General features: G+C 43.4%; 1 protein-coding gene across 2 annotated transcripts in view; it reads right to left on the minus strand.

Moving 5' to 3' along the window:
- The window catches only part of LOC138491707 (P2Y purinoceptor 12-like), a 501,915-nt gene that overhangs the window by 467,181 nt on the left and 12,725 nt on the right, over positions 1-22,009 (minus strand). The gene's annotated exons all lie outside the window — the stretch shown is intronic.

Consider the following 22,009-nt stretch of genomic DNA (forward strand, 5'->3'; position numbering starts at 1 on the left):
ATATTGGGCGGTAGTTTACAGGCTTATCCGTCCCACCTTTTCATATATAGGCACTATTTCTGCATCCACCAGGAGTGGGGGCTTCATTTGTTTCAGCAGAAAATTGAAGACCCTCAGGAGGATTGGTCAGCATATTCTAGGCTCCCCTTTAAATAAATACGCTGGGTTTCTGTCCAGTCCCACCGCCTTCTCACCCATCTGAGACATAATACTATCCTCTACATCCTTTAAGGAAAGCTAGAGATATTGGGTCAGACCCCCGGCTACAGCTTCATCAATAGGGCAATAGATCGTATTGCCTTCATATTCTCTATACAGTGCCTCAAATGACCCTGCCAAAAGTCCGGAGTAATACAGCCGTGTAAAGCAGTATCACTGTTTAGGTTTTTGTCTGTGACTGCCTTCCAAAAGCCTCCAGAATCCCCTAGCATCAAGCATTTCCCACCATGTGATCGCCAGGAAATGTTTTTTCTTGCTCTTCACAATAGATTTGTAATTGTGTCTTAGTTCCTGTAGATGGGCCCGAGCTAGCTCCCGATTCAACTTGATGTATGTTTCCAGGGCTTTCTTGGCTTCACAGCATGCACCATTGAACTATTTCTCCCTCTTCAGGACACCCGCCTTAATGGTGGGATTAGAACTAACCACTCACGGTTGGATACGTTGAACCAGCTCATCAAAAAGCGCAATCACTTCTTTATCTGGGCAATCACTATTAGCGAGTAGTTCTGTGTGTTTGATAATTGCTCCATAGATACATACAATGCTTTGATTTCAAAGTCCTCCATTTTATGAACCTACGGGCTTAACCTTCAATCGTTATGCCGGTTGTTGTGGTGGGGTTCAGTATCTATTGGCCTATGGCGTTTTTTAGTGATAATACTACTGGGCTATGATCGCTATCTTGTCTTTCGAGGACCTGGAACTCCTTACCAGGAGTCCATTCACAGATCCGGTACATAATCAATCCTTGACCTGCCATTTGGGCCGTAATATTTGAAATTAATTGGGCGATCCTTTCTAAAGCGGCCATTACAGGCCCTCAGGTCAAGGCTGTTATTAACTTGGGCAGTTTCAACTGCAGAGGGATGTGTTCTAGTGGGAGGGTTTGCATCTAAATAGGGAATGCCCCAGACTTCATCTTGACCAGACCAAAGGCTGTCCAGTTGTCTGAGGGGTTCCAACTGTAAATTAAAGTCCCACATAACAGCAAGCTGGTAAGGCTCTGGATTATTAGCCTCCCTGCTAAGCACACACTCCTGCAATAAAATAATAGTGGCCAAAGCTTTAGCTAAGGTGGGCCTGTTGTAAAAAAAAAAAAAATAACAGCATTCTAGAACCGTCAGAGGTGTTTATGCTTAATTGCTGGAGATCCAGAAAGCCGGTATGCAGCTACTCAACCACCCAGTTCAATCTGCCTCAACCCAGATGAAAAGGCTCCCATACAGACTTCCAAGTGCGCCTTGCCAGGCTACAAAATAAAAGGACTGGTATCCCTGTATCTTGATCCCTTCTTGGGACCATGTTTCCTGTAGGCACACAACACTATGGCCCTCCATGAATTTACACCATTCGCAATGTATAAGATGCCTCTTGAGTCCTGCTAAATTCCAACTAAAAGCTTTTACTACGTGATCCTGACCTGCAATTCGAAAGCTATTAGGGCGATGTAGTCAGTGAACACGCTCTAAGCCTGTCTCAGGCACATCATTATCATGCTCCCTCCTATAGAACAGCTTCCCCCTTCCGATTCGTCTTGACACAGATCTTCTCAAATTGCAGAAGCTCCTAAAGACTTTCCTTTTCACCTCTTCCTTCCCTTCCCTACTTCTCTGCTAACCCCCCCCAATTGCTGAGATTTGTAACCAGGTGCCGTATGTGTCCTTTTGGTCCCTGGCCTTCCACATCCTATCACCTTCAGCCTCCACCCACTCCCAGAACTTGCTTGGCACACACTGGCGTTTGCCACCACTGGCCTGAAGGTACTTATTTATTGGCAGCTGACCACTCTGTCCTAGGCACTTACAGTTGTTCACTCCCTAGTACTGCCCTCTTGGAACACCTAGCACTTACCCCCACACACCCCCATCCCCTCTCTCTCTCTGCACTTGCATGTTCTGAATGCTCACAAGGCCTTATAGGTCTGCCTCTATCTTTCATTGTTAGATTCTGATTTTCCCTCCCTGTTGCCCTGTGGGTGCTTTGAAACACAATGTACTTGATGTATAAACACAATAAATACAACAATACATAAATTGTACTTGGGGTGGGGTTGCCTGTGCTCAAAGTGACACTGTGAGCTGGGTGACAGGATGTTGGGATTAATTGTGATGGTGGACCCTAGAGAGGGATACGTTCTAAGCTCCGTCAACAACAACCCCTGTACCAGACCCCCCATCCCTAAGGAACACTTGAATGTAGTCATCAGGCCCTGCCAGCCTCATGAATCACTGCAAGGCAGCCCCTTTTATGGCTGCATCAATGAATTACTTTAATGATAAGGGCATCCTGCAATTCATGAATGTCTGCTGCAATTCTTGGGGCATTAGGCAATACTACAAAGGGGTCTTTGCTGCTACTCTGCACACAACCCCTGCGAATGGACAGTCTATCGCTGCCCCTTTCTCTTGGCACCCATTGAGTGTTTTACAGCCAGGGGAGGAGGGCAGTTTAGGTTGGCGAGTATCGGCCAGAAATTGGGGAAACATGCCCACCTATCCGTGCTGCTACTCCTAGCATAGTTGTTGATGACATCAGTAATTGGGCACTCCCACTCCTCAGACTCCTGTGTGCCAAGGAGCCTGCCAGGTGGACCAACATGTAATCTGCTTGAGCCTTTGTTAATCCCACCCACTGGGGAAGCAACGTTACCTGCCTAAAATCACAAGCTGTACGTGCACCCTACCCCTCTACCTTTTCACTGAGAAGGTTTACTATGCCTTTTAAGCTCAGGACTGTGCGTGGAAAGGTACTGCCACTGAAAATCCCATTGAGGACCCACTCTTATGCACACAACAGAGGAGTGATAGGTGTATCTGAACCTTCTCCTAGAGGAGCTTATGAAAAGGCAACCTGATTGTCAAATTATCCTTTCAGAGATGGAATTACCTGCATTATATTGTAAATTATTACAGATTTTTTTTTAAAATCCAGAACTTCTACACCCTTGCCAGATGGTAATTTCTCATAGTAGTACATTAAACAGAAAATCTAACGATGTGTGTTTGGAGATGAGACCAACCCGGTATCGTAGCCATGGCTTGCTTGAAGTGATATATGTGATTAATGAGTTTTGATAGTGTTAGGGAGAATTCTCATAAATGTTCTCATTCCCTTCACCTTAGGGACCCCCAGCAACTTTGCTGGATTTTGAGGACTTGATTTTTTTACCTGGAGAGAGTGTGAGCCTTTTTTTCCCACTCTCTCATGCATTTTGATGTGTGTTTTACTCTTGTGTTCTTTGATTATGGAGTTTTAGACAACTCCACAGACATCATCTTTTCATGTGTGTCACACAGCACCCTGAGTTCAGTGACCCAGAGAAGCCTTTCAGGCTGTCCCAAGGTTTAAAATACCTTCTTTGGGATAAACTACTGCTTCCCAAAGAATGTAAAGTGAAATGGACTTGTCTTTTCAAATTCCTAGACCCAGCACACCCTATTTTACAATAGAGTGCTAGAGGGGCCTGTTAGCATCCCCAATGTCTAGAAACTCATGTAGCAGTCACATGCTACCCTTTCCTCATGAAATGGCGTGTAGCAGTGGTTTTACAATGAAATACCATGATTTTTCCTGACCGCGAACACCGGTAGTGTTAAATCGCAGGAGCCATGTTCTTCAAGATGGCGTCTGACCCCCCCCTTTGTTTAAAAAGCTCCTGGTCTTATTTTTCTTGCCATTTCGTTTTGGGAAGGTCCTTCTAGAGTTTGTCTCTGCATGCCAAACTAGGTTTGGTCCCTTTGTCCCTATGCTTTTGGCTGGCTTTAGGACTGAAGACCGCCTCTGGCACTGAGTGTCTGGTGTGGGCAGGAAGTGAGGGAGGTGCCCGAAACTCCCTGTACTTAGTCTCCTACAAGACACAAATGCACTCTGGCGTGATTGGCTGGCTGACTGTCCGGCAAGGACAGCCAACCTGCTGGGTGAGTGGCAGCTAGTCTGGAATGAAAGGGAGAAAACTAAATAAAAGGCAAGTCTCTTGGCTTGGAAGGCAGAGTCGACCACTGGAACAAAAGAACCAAAGACGAGCTGGAAGAGGACGGCTGCTACAACTCCTGGACCGTTGGTTTGCCCGGTGAAGCCCTGCTGCAGGTCTGAATCACCAAGTTCATTTCGACAGATAAGCCCTTCAAGGACAACTTCTTCCTTTGAGTTGGTAGGACCAATCAACTCGTAAGCCACCTGGACACCATTCTCTGAGCTGGTTGTATTTCCCTCAGAGTTCTGCAGGAAACCGAATAACCAGGGAGAAGGACACCAGCTTGTGTGCTTGACTACAGCTACTGGAATCAAACATTTGCCAACTTTGTGACCTGTCCCTGTGCAGTGCCGGAGTCCCCCAAGGTCCTCCCTCTTGTCCCCATGACTGAGGCTCAGGAACAGCGAACAGCAAGATCTGCAGGAACTGCCAAGAACAGAAGTCTTCAGCTGTATCTTTTTCTTCAATATATGGTGGTTTGAAAACCCGACCGAGAGAATTTACCTGCGAAAGTGCATGAAACTTTGGCCACCTGCAGGCTTAGTCAGCTTGTGACCCAACATATGAATCTTTCCTCTATGAACTACTTCTGACAACCGTGGCAAAGACTTTTCTGTTTAACTACCAAACCCGTTTTTAACTATACATGATTCTAGCCCATTGACTTTGGCCTACAGATTGCATTGGATCAACTTCTCTGGTGAACTCAAACTATTTGAACTTTTTTAGAGTAACTGTACTATTCGTTTTATTAATGTATGCCTTTTTGCTCATACTTCAAATGCTCTGAATGCCATTTTGCTGCTCCTTCAAAGTAGTTTAAATGCCTCAGAACCGTTTAGTGTGAAGTATTGTAGTATATTTTTGTGTGATATTGATTGCCTCCTTGTAGTTCATGTTTTCTAACTGACTGTGTAATAAATTAATAAGTGTTTTACCAAGAAACTTTGAGTATAATAGTTTATTTGAATACTTGTATTTATAGACCTCTGTGTAAACTCATTACAAGCTCACGTTCCCTCTTCAGATAAGCCTAGCTGCTCAGCTTGCTACCAAAAAATGTGTGGTACAGACTTATACCAAAGGCTGGTTTTGCTTACACCTGTAGTCCTAGTTGTGTATAGTGGTCCAAAAGGGTACTGCATGCAAACTTTGCCTAACATATAGTATTGGATAAATGGAGCTGGGATTAGCAGAGGCCGTCTTTTAAATGTGCTTTAACACATAGTGGACTCACCAACCTTGACTGTGCGATCCAGTTCCCTTTAGAGTCTCTTCATCTGCAGGATTCTGCTTCCAGTGACCCATACATCAGGATTACATAATTGGTGGAGGTATCTTAGAGGGTTCAATGGTAGGCTCAGCCTTACCTCTGCCTAACTTTGGAAGGTGGCCATCTGAGGTCGCATGCCAGTCCCCTTTAGCAGCCTGAGGAGTCCCCTTTTTCTTAGACAACCATAACAACAACAAATAGGCTTTATTTGGTGGTGGTCAGGGGGTGGGGGCATTAGCTGCATCAATAGCACATGCCCCCTTTCACACTGATATTGTGGTTTAACTTAAGCACACACTTGTTTATTGTAATCTTGTTTTTTACCCTAAATTGCATGCTGAATTCTGTATGGGACAGCTCCAATTTTACCTGTTTTCATATCAAAAAGTGACATGATAGAGCAATGAAAAGTTGAAGGGGGAATAGAAAAGGAGGAATCCAAATCCAGAAACAGTGACGAAGTCCAGAATCACCCCATTCTTAAATGAATGGTGTTGTTGACAGAGAGCACCCATAGGGAACACATATTAATATGACAGATGTGTGACCTCTGATAGGCAGTAATTCAAGGGGTCAAAGGTTTCTGCTACGATCCATTCCTGTCTCGCGAGCAGGGGACGTGTCGCGGTCATGAGTGCCCTGTGCAGTAACTGTTTTTGCTTTGCATTCTGGAATTTGTAGTGCTGCATTTACAAGGAAAAGGCTGTGCCTGCCTGGTTCTGACTTGTGGGGAAGGAGGTGAAACTGGTTGGCCTTGAGTCTCTTGTCTCCCACTGCACAAAAAGTGGGGGTCATTTTCATTCTGAGGTTTATCAGAAAAATTGAAGTTAATGGCATTTGTTTCCAATCTTCCTCATGTTGGTCCATTTGCATGGCAGAGGTGGGGAGAATGGTGAACATACTGTGCCCGCCTCTTTTTCCTGCTCCTCCATACAAATATGGGTGCATTAACACCAGCATGGATATTTATGCTGGCGTTAATGCAAGGGATTCCTAGATCTGCCGGAAATGACCACCTGGTAACAACGCGTGGATTCCATAGGTATCCACTGCAAATGCATACCCGCAATTGTTAATTGCAGGACACATTTCCACGCTTCCAACAAATAGGGGACAATTGAAGAGTAAGGGTGGAAATCGCCTTTGTTTTACCACTCGCTTGTCCACTACTTGGTGGAAATGAGGACTATTGCACGCAGGGGAACATTTGCACATAGTGCAAACAGAAACGGACTCGTGCGTGCGATCAGCTTGGGGAATCAAAGTGACCCTCATTATGCTAACCATTCAATGCAGAGTGTTGAGGTTCAGTGATGATGGATGTGTCAACGTATTATACAAGAAAAGAACACCGTGTTATGCTTTCTTTTGCAAACTTTCATATGGAATATGCCGTAAGAATGCCCATTAGTACGTTTGGAACAAGAACGAGAGTGTGTTCCAATATTAGACTCTCTTTTCATCTATAACAAAAGAACACAGTCGGTTTATAAAATGTGGCACGCCGGGTTCTTACACAACAGGATGTTGAGGAAATAAAACACTATAAGAGGAACCCTTTTTTTGCTGCTGCATCGCTTCTGCCCTAGGCTGCTTCCTTATATATTGCGCTTTGCATTGGGACATCATGTACTTTGGTTTTCATTACGCGGCATCAGAGGTTTCCTTTAGCAACTGCGACATCATTTGAGTCATAGCATGTCAGCATATGTACTTTTTCAATAACCATGCTAGCTGACTTCAGACTTTAAGGCCACACGTAAAATGCAAAAAAAAAAACATAAACAATGATACTGCCCGAAGATGAAAAATTGTGAAGTGTGATATATTAATATGCCTGTATTTGTCCCAAGGGACAGGACACGTTGAATACAAATCAATTGTTCCAATATGCCTTTTTATTGTCATGGGGACATGTATGGCAGTAGTAGTCTAAAACATACCGTCAGTCCTCCTGAATACCGCAAGCGTATCCGCTCAGCTAAACTACGCATTTTATTATCATAACTCGTATTGTGTGCCTGATTTTTTGTGCTGGAACTTTTCTTCCACACAAATGTGTTTCCACACGTGATGTTAGCACATGCGGTTATGCCGTGTGCAGCAATATGGTATTTCCCTGTGGACTCCTACGTCACTTCAAAATGAGAGATAACTAAATGGTGAGCACCCCTCAGAATAGGTCTGACCCTTCTTGATGCCTCCTAGTTATCACATTCAGTAACAACAAATGAGTATGGTGGTATTGCCAGAGGAAATAATACTTGGGGCCTGATTCGTGGAAAAGTGTGCATTTCTCCCGCAATTGCCACGCACCGAGAACGACACTGTACCAGCCTGCGCGCAGACTAAAAAATGCACGCCCCGTGGATTCATGCAATGTACTGCGCAAAGTAACCGTATTTGCCTGTCGCGCCAGAATGCCCCTGTCATGCCCCCATGCAAAGCATAAAAGGCCAGCTACCTTTGCGTGTTCCACTGGGCGCGAATACATACACCCTTCAAACAGTGCGTTGGGTCCACCGCAAGCAGGCCTGCATCTCAGGGTCCCTGCGCAGGGTCCCCCATAACTGTTGCTGGCACCTCGACAACATGCGTATGAAAATTCGGAACTCAGTTTGATCTTGAGAAATCTGATTGCGAACCCCTGTAAACCATTCCTGTACCCCTCTACGCTAGTGGTCGAAGTGTGTGAAAAGAAGTAGTGGAACTATGTTCCCTGCTGGCCTGCACTCACTCCCTACAAACCCATCACCACACCGGCTCCCACAAACAATACACACACCCAAACACATGCAGGTGCTGTTTAAGGAAACGTTAAGTGTAGTGAACTGAAAGTACGAGTTTCAACTTCTTCCTACACTTGTATCTTAAAACAAAACCATTCCGGAATGGTTCCTTTTTAAATTAAAAGTATAGGAACAGTAAACCTTAATTTAAATAAGTGGAGGAGCACCGCTCCCAACTGCTCCCGCTCACTTCGACCAGTGCTCTACACTGCATAGCTGCACCCCTAAGTTAGATCAGAAACCCAGTTGCATACACGCATCCCAAAATCCGACATGCAAACCCATCTCTGCGATACAATTCCTATGCGCAAGTGTCTTTCCGTCTGCCTTCGGGTGGTATAGAGATCGAAGAATTTGCATGGCCATTTATATGCCGAGAGGCTGCGTGGGTGCTTCCATGAATACATGTCATTTGGCGCAATTGTGGGCGTGCAAGGGACTGCCTGTGAGCTGTCCCTAGGAACACCCACTTTTTTGCATGTTCTTCCCCATTTTATGTGTTCCACCCCTTCCCAGCCCTTTGCCCTTTGCACAAGCCACATGGCGTCTTGCACAAGGTGCTTGATGGCTTGCAGAGACATGACTGCCTGCGCAAACTCCACTCCAAGTCCTTGAAGAGTCCCATACATTCGATTCCATGAATCCACAAGGGGATTTTGCACGCAATTTGGTGCGCAAGTTATTCCATGAATCGGGCCCTTAGTGAGGCTGATAATAACTCATCAGGCTTTAGAGGACATCACACCTGAGCCAAGGGACCTCTAAGAGAATTGAGGCCCCCAGACAAGTGGGTGATGGCTATTCACACCCTTAGGCTCCCTCAGGCGTGCAAATAGCTTAAATGTATTTTTTTCTTTTGGCGGGACATGTACACCATGCATAATTACAACCATTCACCTGTCAAAAAAACAAATATGTCCTTTGCCATAGCAAGAAGATGAGGGAGAGCGAGTGAGGCTGCCGGGAGGAAGGTGCCCCAAAGCTGGAAGGTAAGTTGGTTATGGAGGGTGAAGGGAATGGTATGGGATGTGGTCGAGATCAAAGAAATTGGAGGTGGCAGGAGGAGTGAGTGGAACCCACTGAAATACATGGTGGCATCATGGAAAGGTATGAGGGTGGATGTGGGAATGCAGACTGACACTGGCACATTCCGCTCCAGGTTTCCAGGCACCCGATTGGCTGAGCACACTTCGCAGGATACTAATAACTGATTAAAGTGACATTGTAAAAGCGAAGGTTCGCTTCTTGTTCCCCCGTGCTGAACTGAGAGGACCCCTGCAGCTTGATTCTACTGGCACTGCGAGCCTTTGCTCTTGCCAAGCGTGAAGTGTGTCTGCTGCTTCCTGGTGGAGGCGGAGCAGCGTGGGACACGTGACGTATCACGTGACTGACTCCGGAGCTAAAAACAGCTGCGAGCCGCCCGAGCGGCGTATGAATTGTAAAAGCGAAGGTTCGCTTCTTGTTCCCCCGTGCTGAACTGAGAGGACCCCTGCAGCTTGATTCTACTGGCACTGCGAGCCTTTGCTCTTGCCAAGCGTGAAGTGTGTCTGCTGCTTCCTGGTGGAGGCGGAGCAGCGTGGGACACGTGACGTATCACGTGACTGACTCCGGAGCTAAAAACAGCTGCGAGCCGCCCGAGCGGCGTATGAATTGTAAAAGCGAAGGTTCGCTTCTTGTTCCCCCGTGCTGAACTGAGAGGACCCCTGCAGCTTGATTCTACTGGCACTGCGAGCCTTTGCTCTTGCCAAGCGTGAAGTGTGTCTGCTGCTTCCTGGTGGAGGCGGAGCAGCGTGGGACACGTGACGTATCACGTGACTGACTCCGGAGCTAAAAACAGCTGCGAGCCGCCCGAGCGGCGTATGAATTGTAAAAGCGAAGGTTCGCTTCTTGTTCCCCCGTGCTGAACTGAGAGGACCCCTGCAGCTTGATTCTACTGGCACTGCGAGCCTTTGCTCTTGCCAAGCGTGAAGTGTGTCTGCTGCTTCCTGGTGGAGGCGGAGCAGCGTGGGACACGTGACGTATCACGTGACTGACTCCGGAGCTAAAAACAGCTGCGAGCCGCCCGAGCGGCGTATGAATTGTAAAAGCGAAGGTTCGCTACTTGTTCCCCCGTGCTGAACTGAGAGGACCCCTGCAGCTTGATTCTACTGGCACTGCGAGCCTTTGCTCTTGCCAAGCGTGAAGTGTGTCTGCTGCTTCCTGGTGGAGGCGGAGCAGCGTGGGACACGTGACGTATCACGTGACTGACTCCGGAGCTAAAAACAGCTGCGAGCCACCCTTGCCGCGATAAGCCCTTTGGTGTCAAGCCCTACATCTGTTTTGTGGCTGTTTGGTGGCGTGACTGGCTCGGGAAACTGCGGAGGTTAGCCTCTTTGATCCTGGCTGTTCACGAACTGCCCAAGAAAGCCAATACACAGAGAAGGAAGATCTGCTGTCGGTCTGCTGTACCTAAGCCCAAGAAGTAAGCGTGAGAATATATTGTAATTGTGATAGATAGGGGGTTGCTTACTATTAGAGGAGGTAGATACTGGTGAGTGTAATACTCATAGTCGCTCTTAATTTACATCTACATACATACGTAGGTAATCTTGGTATCCCATTTTCAAGTTAAGAAAAATGGTTGTAACTTTGAAAACTGGAATGCCGCACCAGGATAAAATTAAAGCGTGTGTTGCAGCGGCTTTACAAACCCCAAAAACCTCTTCTATACGTTGTATACACCTATCACGAGCATCTAAATCTGCTTCTAATATAAGGTCATGCTCCCCCATAGTGGACATACGCAAATTTTGTGAACAAAGAACCAAAAAGGGGAGGGGACCTGAAAAAGTGCAAACCCCCCCATCTAATACGGGGTTATGCCCCAATAATGCTGAAGAAATGGATATAAACGGAGAGGATGTTAATTTGAGAGAAACACCCCTTGACTCCTTAGTGACCGCTGGTGTGCTGGATATTACCGTGCACCAAGCAGAATTACGAGATGAGAAGAATGAATGTGATTTGATAACACCTACAAAATCTTCTCTGATACTAGACGAGCAGGTTGTAGCGAGAGGAGAATTAGTGTTAAATGAGGTATCGGGGGATTTGGTAAGCCTAAATCAGGAAGATTTATTTAAAAATACTGATGAACGAACAGAGGGCAATTCATCTGATCACGATGAAGTGGTTGATCTGATGTCTGGAACTAGCGAGAGCTTGCACAATCTATCCAAATCCCCAATGATGTTTTCTCCATCCCCTAAGGAGTCATCTGTATTGTCCTGTTCGTTTATGAACCCCACCCCACGGCGAATTCCAAATGCCGTAAATTCAAACAACAATCCCTCGCAAGGGACATTCATCATAGGTGTAGAAACTTCTCTACAAACGATGAATGCAGCTCTATTCTCTTTGACACGGTTATATGATTCTTTAGATTCAAAAATGAATGAGCAACATGTGCTACTGGCTAAATTATTACAGAATCAAATTAAAGATACTGAAACTCGATGTGGCTGTCTTAAAACCAAAGTGGAGTGTGATCCCTGTGTCAATGAAGCATCTAAAAACATAGGGGCCATAAAGCATGATGGCACCGTTCAGACCTCAGATGTATTATTAATTGATTGTTCCCAGAATCAACAAATTGTATTACAACACCAAACAGGAAAAGCAAAAATAGCAGCAAAATTAGATGGAATGGTGGAAACAAATGGTATGGAAAAGATAGAGGGTAAAAGTGAGAAGACAAAACCCAGTCTTATGTTGAGATGCAACAACATGGAGAAATGTGTTGTTGGTCAGAGATGTCTCAAGAAAAGTAAGGCAAAATTGAAACATTGTGACAATATCCCTAAGGTGGGCAGCCAACACTGTGAAGAGGCAGAAATTGTAAAAAACTCTAATTTAGAGAATAAAGGGCCGACCTACCAAATATTTGAAAAACAACTTAAAAAAACATCTATTCAGAAACCAAATGCTACAAAAAAATCCAAAAACATCAAGGCCACTCCTAATTCAAAGATTTCTGGTACTAGACAATTCATTCAGTCTGTATCCAAATCAAACTCTGCAATTAGTTTGGCGAGAAAAAATATAGCCAACAAATATCGTGACATGCTACTGTTTAAAGCTAGTCAAACCAAACTGGCTAAAACAGCGCACTTGAGCTACGAACCCTTGGACAGCTTGGTGTTGATCAGCGAACAGGTCAATAAAAATGCCTCTATGCAGAACTCGGTAGCAGCAGCTCCTTTGGCAAATGACACAGGTTTTAAAGAGAATGAATCGGCGAATAAAGCAGAGTCTATAGAAATGGAAAATTGTAGAGAAACATTGACAGGAGAGCCTGTAAGAGTGAAGAGTGTGGACACAGTAGTTTTAAAAGAATGGAAAGAAGATATAGAGAAATCTATTCAAAAGATTGTTTCCCTGGTAAATAATGCAAATACTAAGGTCTTGATGGATAAAAATATGTCAAAGACAATGGATCTTCATGCAGATGTAAACAAATCAGCCAATCATAGAGAGCTCAAGTCAACTTCATTTATAAAAGGGCCCTTGAAAACTCCTATAAAAACTGCGTCTACACATCACCTGATTTTGCAGTGCCGCTCGCATCCATTCCAGTCATTTACTCTTAACAGACAATCAATTCTAAATATTTTTTCTGATATACCGGCTCTAGAAGAAATATCCTCGGCAGATCTTGAGCAAATAGAGTTCTTACATCCAACTGATCTGTCAGTTGCAAAGCTGTGGATGAGGTCAGGTTTCATAAAAAACGCCTTATGGCAAGCGAGAATGGATATATACGAACTAGGGTTCATTCTGCTTAATAACACTGCGACTGACCCTCCACAAATTTCTGCAGTTAGAAACCAATACATATCTAAATCTATTGCAGAGGAGCAATATCATTCTAGAAATCGGCAATCAGAATCAGTATTTGAAAATGAAAGAGCACAAAGGGACAGAGAGGTGAGACAATATAGAAACTAACTATGCCAGCAATCTATTTCTCTCTCTCTTTCCTCATGGAATACGCGAGGGTTCAATCATCTGGTGAAAAGTAATGACAGCATTTTGGAAAATTTTGACATCTTGGTTTTCCAAGAGATATGGCTACAATATGCACCAAGGTGGGATAATCATATTACATCGCTTATTCCAGCAATTATGCCTGCAAAGGGTAGACCAATGGCAGGTCTAATGGTAGCAATAAAAATCAATCCGTATACTCATCTGGAACCCTGGGCCTCTCCCAATAGCTTTATGCAACTGGTGAGGATAATAATCGATTCTAAGGTTATAGGGTTGATAAATGTATACTGGAACCACGCAGCCATTACTGACTGTGATTTTCTTAGTGCTCTTGAGAATCTTCTGAATGTAATCTACCTAGACCCTACATGTGAGCATATTATTATAACGGGTGACCTCAATATAACATGTCATGCACGTGGGAAGAAACATATATCCGCAGTAGCCCAAAAATGGAATAAGCTGATGGAAGAACGTCGCTTATGCAAACTAAACGGTGCCATAAGGGGGGATATTCCCCAACATACCACATGGCACCGCGGTACACAATCTGCCATGATCGACTATACATTTGTAGACGAGCAATTGTTTAAGAGTATAACTAATTTCTCAATTTTATCCCAACATGTTAGTGACCATGATATTCAATGCATGAACTGGTCATGGTCTGTCCTAGAGAAACACTATGAAAAATCCTTAGCAACGAATATGTCTCTGAATCCAACGATGAATAGATTTAAATGGTGTCCAAAAACCCTAGATATGTTAAACCACAAGCTCAAAACAAATGATGTGAAGAGAGTAAAAAACTGTGACTCTGGCACTCAATCATATGTGGAAGAAATGCAAATCTTTGTGGTTAAAAGAAATAAGTCAAAAACCAACCAGATTAAAACTCTGCATACGTATGACCATGAAATAGTAATTCGGAAGACCCAATATAGAAAAGATAGAAGGCATGTGATAAGTCTTAACCATATTAATAAAAGTAAGATACTCAGAGCGCTAAAATGCAAATATAAAAATTGGTTGAGGTCGAAACATGCTATTCTATATCAGAAGGATGCGGAAGATATGTTAGAGAAATTGAAATCTAAAAGCTCAGCCAGAATTTGGTCTCTATTAAATTTTAAACAGTGTAATCAGCAATTTATCTATCAATTGAATCCCATACCTCAGGAAGTCTGGGCGTGTTTCTATAAATCCTTGTATGCGGACACAATGACAAAAGGAGAAGGTGTGAGCCCTACCAAATCTCGAAGTAAAGATCTCTCATTTGACATGGATGACATATTGTTTCAGATCTCTAAATTATCAATTTCTCGTGCTCCAGGGCCAGATGGATTATCAAATTTTATGATAAAACAACATCCTATGGCGTGGGCAAAAATACTTCTAACAATTTTTTTGAAAATAGTAAGAACTCGAATTCTACCTTGCTCCTGGAAAAAAGCGATAATTATACCGATTTATAAAAAAGGGGATCATGAAAATCCCGTTAATTACAGGCCCATTTCCCTATTAGATATCCCAAGCAAAATTTTTGCAAGATTGCTGCTGAGAGATCTGAATTTATGGCTGAATGAGGTTCAGATGAGAGATCCACATCAAACGGGATTTAGGCCAGGTATGGGAACAGCAATTAACCTGCACATATTGGAAGTCATAAAAAAACAAGAACAGGTTAAAGGTCAATCCATCTATTTGGCCTTTATTGACTTCCAAGCAGCCTTTGATTCAGTGTGCAGGAAATTGCTGGTGAAAAAATTGACTGATGCAAATTGCCCTGAATATATTGTATTCTGGATCAAAGAATTGCATACGGACACCATGGTGCAAATTAGATTGGCCACAGATGGAACCTTATCTAATCCCATTCTGACTCATAGAGGTCTAAAACAGGGTTGTGTGTTGGCCAGTACCCTCTTTAATTTCTTCATGGCAGCCGTCCGATATGAATTTATGAAATGTAGAACTGATGCTCCAAGAATTGGTGTTCATCCAATACCGTGGCTATTTTATGCGGACGATTTGGTACTTCTGTCCAAAACCCCTGTGGGATTGCAGAGTCTTCTTATTTCCTTGAGCAGATATGTAGATGAAAACTTACTGACAATAAATCAACGCAAATGTAAAATTATGATACAAAGTTGCAAGACAAAATCCACCCATACAAAATATCGATGGGCAATACAAGATATAGAGTTAGAAATAGTTACAGAATATAAATATCTAGGTATCCAATTCAACAATGATATAGCTGACAAGCCATATTTTAGAGTGTTACAAGAAAAACTTAAAACAGGAATAAATCAATCTAAAATAATTCAAGCCAAATATGGCAAATTTTCCTTGATGCCTGCTGTAATTTTTTATAAACAAAAAGTGGTACCCATTGTGACGTATGCTTCAGAAACCAAAGCAGCAATGAAAAAATCTATATGGGTTAAAATGGAAGGCAAATTTTGGAAATCGATATGTGGCCTTTCCACTTCAGTTTCAATGTGTCTGATAAGACATGAATTGGGCTTGGTTTCATTGAATGCAATTCATCTCTGGAAAATGTTGAGCCTGTTTCGTAAATATGTGATGGCCTCTAAAGATGATGGGGTCATGTATGTGATGGGAGAACACATGTTGAATACTGAAATTGGGAATACGGCTAAGTGGCGTAAGTGGTGTCTTTCGGCAATGTCAGAGGCAGGTATTGATGATGAGCTATTGGTGAACAATCCAGAAAGAGCAAAGAAAAAACTATGGATGTGGGATTGGATTGAAACTAGAAATGCATGCGATAAATTAAAAACCTTTAGATATCAATCTTTTGCTGTGAAAGAAGTACATAAAATTGAACAATATCTTATCAAATTTCCTAATCCCAAAAGCAGATTTACATATCTAAGAATAAGATTGAATGTCCTTCTTTCCAATGAAATACAATTTATGCGAAAGCTGTCTATTAATGGGGACTGTAGATTTTGTGAGGAGGTTGAACAAGTTGAATCCTTAAAACATCTAATTGCTGTATGTCCTGCACTCATTGAAAAGAGACGCTTTTTTTTTTAAACATTTGTTTAAGAATCAAGTCATTACTGACCATGATGTGTTGTGGGATAAACTATTTCATAGTCAATTGGTTAAAATAAATTTGGCTATAATAATGTTTGTGGAGGCTCTAAAGTTGAAAGATGGAAGTAACATATATCAGTTGGAAAATGGATAATTGACTGAAAAAAAATTAGCTCCAAATTCTATTTCCAGATGATAGATTTGCCGGTCATGCTGCATTTCTGTATAATGCTCCAACTTTTATGATGTAAAGTGTATGTATTTTATTCTGTTTTAGTTTTTGAAAGGCTGTTTTTTCAGATACAGCTAAATCAAATCAATAAAAAAAAAAAAAAAAAAAAAATAAAGTGACAGAAGCAATGTGATTTTCATAGTATAGGTCAGCCGGGATGCAACAACAAGGCTGTACTAGGAAACATTATTTGCAAGCTGTTATGTGGGTATTGAAGCCTGCCATTTATTCTATATTGATATGTATCCTTTCAGTTGGAAGCCAACAATTATATTGCATGTGCCTTCTTGTCCCAGGGTGACACTACACAAGTGGAGAACACAAGCCAAATCCCAGTGGCAGGACAACAGAGACCATAGGGAAGCAGCAGAGTATCAGGTACCTACCCATCCATATAACACATATAACAGGTATATATAGGGATCATCCTGTTCCGATATTCATCTCTTTGTGTTTGATCTTGCAGCAAGGGTTTGTTTGTCAGGGACTTCCTCCCTACACTTCATGGCAATGAATGGCTGGATGGTTATGCATATACTACCACTCTGCCCCGCCGGGGGCATGCGGGCAAGCTTCACAACTTCTGGATTATCCACAACAGTTTTAAAGTGACACTTGTGTATGGTGCATTTAACTCATTTTTGAGGGGCCACCACTGTACTGGTGTTTTAAGGAGAGGGACAGCTGAATAAAATACAATTGTCCCTAATAGCATTAGCTGGATATTAGGCCCAGTGGCCCATGGCAAAAGTTGGTGGCATCCTCCTTTCAACTGTTTATGTTCTTTAAATTATAGATAGTGTTTTGGATTGCCAAACTCAAACTTAGTTTTATTTCGTTGGTTTCCATAATTTGAATTCATAATTCCTTAAAACTGATTATTTTGGATTGCATGAATTATATATTTTCACCTTTGCTCTCTGTACATTGTTATATTTTCCAAGTCCAGAACAGCCACCCAAAGCATTGTGTATAATTATGAATGAGAGATGATCTGTTGCATTTACCACAACTCTCCCATTCTAGCATGTTGGTAGCTAAGCTTCATTGGCTCCTGGGTTAGAAACCAGATTAAAATCAAGGTCCTCTGTATTGTGCACCGTTCGGTCCAGTGCATAGGTCCTGTCTTTCTTCGCTCTAAATTTACCAACTATGTCCCGGTGTGGAAGGATTCGCTCTACAGGTAAAACCTCTTGGTGGTTCCAGGCTTCCCTAGGGCTAGGTTTGGAGGACGCTCTTTCTCTGTCTTGACTCCCACTTTGTGGAACTCTCTTCCATTGAGTTTACATGACATACCTGACAATTTATGTTTCCGTAAAGCTTTAAAAACTTTCCTCTTTTAGGCTCTTGTTATGCCCCTTTTCCGGTCTTCTTGCAGCACCAAGATGCAGGTTTTTTGTTTGCGCTCTACACATTTAAATACATACAACCTACATACAATGCTTCTTTTTCTTAACATCCTTGTTGTTACTATGGCAATTCAATCCAAACACATGCATTTTAGTTTGCGCTAAACCTCTGTAAAATCTTACTTGAGACTTCCCAGCTTGGATGGCCAAATGCAGAGACCAGTACCCCAATCCCTTCAACAGGGAAGATAACCTGTGTTCCAGCTCCAGTATTCCAGGGTTTAGGCCAAGCAGGAATACTCTTTTCAGGCTCTGTCCTCCTCGTCAACGCAATTATAACACTCCAGGAATGGACTCTTCACCCACAAAGGAGACTATAAGCTCTGCCCTTGACCTTGTCTGGCCACAACCACACCGCCTTCCAATCTCCTCTAGGGACGGGCATATCCAACAAATCATCGCTATTAAACAAGATAGCCTTAACAGGGAGGTGAGTTACTCTCCCACCACTCCTAGCCCAGACCGTGAATGTTTTTAAGAAAAGGCTACTCTTAAGACTGGGACTGCTTCAGGAAGATATTATGGAACCCTATATCTTTGCTATATGAATACCAGTGTCTTCTGTTCAACTCTTGGTCAAGGTAGCAACCTTGCCCTACAGCTGATGGACTTTTTTGGGTATACAACACCTAGTTTCCTGGTGAAGTAGAAACTGGCCATAGAAAGGACAGGGCATAATTTGGAAGCCTTTCCACTGCACACGGGATCATCTCTCCAAGACCTACAGGCGTTCTTTGATATGATCAGAGTATTTCTTCTCTATGGCTTATTTCTTCAAGTTCTCTCCATGCCTTGTAGTCCTTTCCTTGGTTGGGTGATGCTCCAGCAGTTAGAGGACAGAAAGCATGCAATAACCTATGTTTGAACTGCATAGACTTTGAGGAACCCCTGTTCCATCACTGTCTCCCCTCGCAGTGAGTAGTGTCATGGTGTCCATCTTGTGGGTGTCAAAAGAGAGTGACATCCAAAAGGGAAAGGATTATGTAATTAATTCCACCAAGAAATGGCCAATTGCATCTGAGGGAGGTTTGTGATCCATAGGATAGTCCACAAAATGGTCACAGGACAGTCGTCCATGAAGGTCTGACCTGATTTCCACATTCAAAAAGATGTCTGGCAGACCCTCTGCCAGGAACAAACATGACCAAATAGTCTGTCTATTGGAAGGTGCCCACTTGGGAGGGTCAACAACCACGTTTTAGCTCCCTGCACTCTTCACAGTGGAGAAATATCAATGTTCATATTAGTCTGCTCCAACCCACTTGGAAAGTCCAGTACCGAAATGCTATGGCAATTCTCCTCTGGACAAGAGTGCCAACAGCAGCCCTAGATACATGTTTTGTCCTTTTTGGGCCTCACCAGTGAAGTGAAGCTGTGCGTCTCTAAGCACAGTGAGCAAGGGGTCCAAGTCTGCATTACCCAGGGTAATTTAGGTCTTCCACATTATCTGATTTATGTAATGGGCCACCCACTCCTATAATGCTTAGAATTACTGCACTCATCACAGATGTTGCATGATGCCATGTATATGTCAGGCTTTGGCATTGTCAGATATTCCCAATGGACATACTAGATTATTGTTACCATTGCTGTGGATCACACTTACACTAAGCAGCACTTAGTGATGGTAAACGTGCTGTCACATCTGATGCAGATGTAAGTGTGCAAAAGGCATTTATTTGATTATGTTTTCCATGCACTGTCCCTAATAGTGTTGTATTGTAAGTCATGAAGGATCAGGAGAAGCATCATGCTGAGAACTAGGTAGAGGAGGATGATAGAGACTTGACTTGGAGAAAGCCAGCACGGCTATGCCGTCTTAAAAGTAATACGTGCTCCACTAATCAGTGTCTCATGCCCTGCAATTGCTAAAGAACCTGTGCCATCCACCAGCTGGCCTTCTATCTGCAGGCCCACTGTGATACCAACACCCTCATCTGGACCACCAAGATTGTCACTGCGGCTGCCTATATTCTACGCCATCGTCGAGAAGGAACATCCTGGTGTTAGTGGTTATGACAGATAATCCCATCTATCATATTGAGAAGCCTAATTCCCAGCCAAGTCAGGTGCTGGGAAACAGGGACTGGGCCCTGGTGACCTTAATGGATAGCGGCATGGCACCAGTAGAGGAGAATGGGAGGACGCTGGTTGATATCAGTGCCACAACTGGGCAGGTCCTGGTTCAGATGCACCTGTCCTTGGAGGATGTGTAGCAGGAGTTCTGGCCCTGTAATCAGCTGAATAGGGACTTGGCTGAGGCGATATAAAGGGCATGGAGGGGGCAGGAGGAGCTGCTCGTGAGGTATAGGAGGACAAACAGCTTGCTCCTGAGGAGGTTTCCGGGCAAACTGCTGCATTTGCCCATTCCTCCTGTGTCTCTGCTGTAATTATTCAGGACAAGATCTGACCTGCTCCATCCTCTCTGTCGTCATCCAGATGGTGGTGGCCAACCTGTAGCAGTTTCAGTCGCATGCCTACGTGGCAGAGTAGCTGCCCCACCAGGAGAAGACCCTCCTGCACATTGAGGAGTCTGCGGCAAAAGATACTACCTCTATGGCGTTTGCTTTACCCTGTATCACCGCCACAATTTCTACCAACTCTTGCACACAGCAGTTCATCCTGCCTACTTTCGTTTTCCCCTGGATTGCTTTACTCGCCTCAACTGCCACTAAAGCCCTCAGGTTTAAGCAGCCATGAAAGGAAAAGTAACCCCCTCAATTCCAGAACTGATTTACAACGTTGGTACACTCCAACTTCCAAATGAAACATGTACGAATGATGTTATTTCCCCCCTTGTAGTCCCGATTTGATTCTCCCTTCAGTGGACATCGCCTTTTCATTGGACCACCTGGAAACCTTGGTTTTTGCTTTTTACGGGATGTTAACGTTTGGTGCTTTTTATGCTTCCCTGACTCCTAATTGGTGGGCTGATACAGGGGCAGGTGTGTATTATCATCTGAAATGGGTCTCTTGTGTAACTTCCACAGATGTATACACTGCTCTGAGCAGGTACAATTTCAGTGTGTAATTGTAGGTGGTAAAATATGAGGAATAGGGCAACATTATTACGTTGGTAATATTTTACACAGGAAAATACACGTGAAAAGCTCAAGGTTTAGAGGCTGTGGAATTGCATGGTTCTAACCTGCAATGATTCCACCCGTGTGAATGTACTGTTTGCATGCATTTTTCATGTGAATGGTCTGCACGCACTGTAAATCTGAACCAACATTGTGTGGAGTGGATAAGCCATGTGTATGGCCGATATGCATGATTTATCCACATGTCACTAACACACTGGGCACCATCAACATGAGCTCTGTAGTGTCTCACATGATCTGTGTTGTGCTTTTTAACATTTTTGACTCATCAAGAAAGTCACCAAAAATGAATACATGAATACATACTTTACGTCTAATGTTGGTACAGCCTGAAATAATAGGGATCACTGGGATGATCAACTGGAGCAGAAAACACTAATGTCATTGAAGAAATTGAAGGTTGGAGGAATGGGGGGTTTTGGTAGATGTTGATGAGTCAGAGCCATGGGAGATTATAGGGGTAGACCTGGTAGCCATGGGCAGGGCACGAGGAGAGACACAATTTCCATCTTTTAATGCCAAATAATTAATATGTCTTATTCTTGCAGTGTTTGGTGTGATAGGCATGCACTTTGAGTCGACAATGTACATATACCCTGCGGTATATAAGTGCTTTAAAACCTTTTAACTCATTTATGGTGCTCAGTTTGTTAATCCTAAAAGAGTGTGGGGCTGACATTACCCAGCCAGGATTCGAACCTGTAACTGCAGTTCACATGTCAAACATCTGTCTACGGAAACGCTTAACTTGTTGAAGTATTTTGCAAGACATTACTGTTTTACTGTGGGATGGTTAATGGATCATCACCTAAACAAATTTCAACACAACTATGTAAGCTGTTCAAAAACGTATGCATTAAACATTTCTTTCTGTTGTACAACCTGAAAAGAAACGACACTAAGATGCTGA

This window comes from Ambystoma mexicanum, chromosome 10 (genome assembly GCF_040938575.1).
Source record: "Ambystoma mexicanum isolate Mex_15411 chromosome 10, UKY_AmexF1_1, whole genome shotgun sequence".
NCBI classification, from domain to species: domain Eukaryota; kingdom Metazoa; phylum Chordata; class Amphibia; order Caudata; family Ambystomatidae; genus Ambystoma; species Ambystoma mexicanum.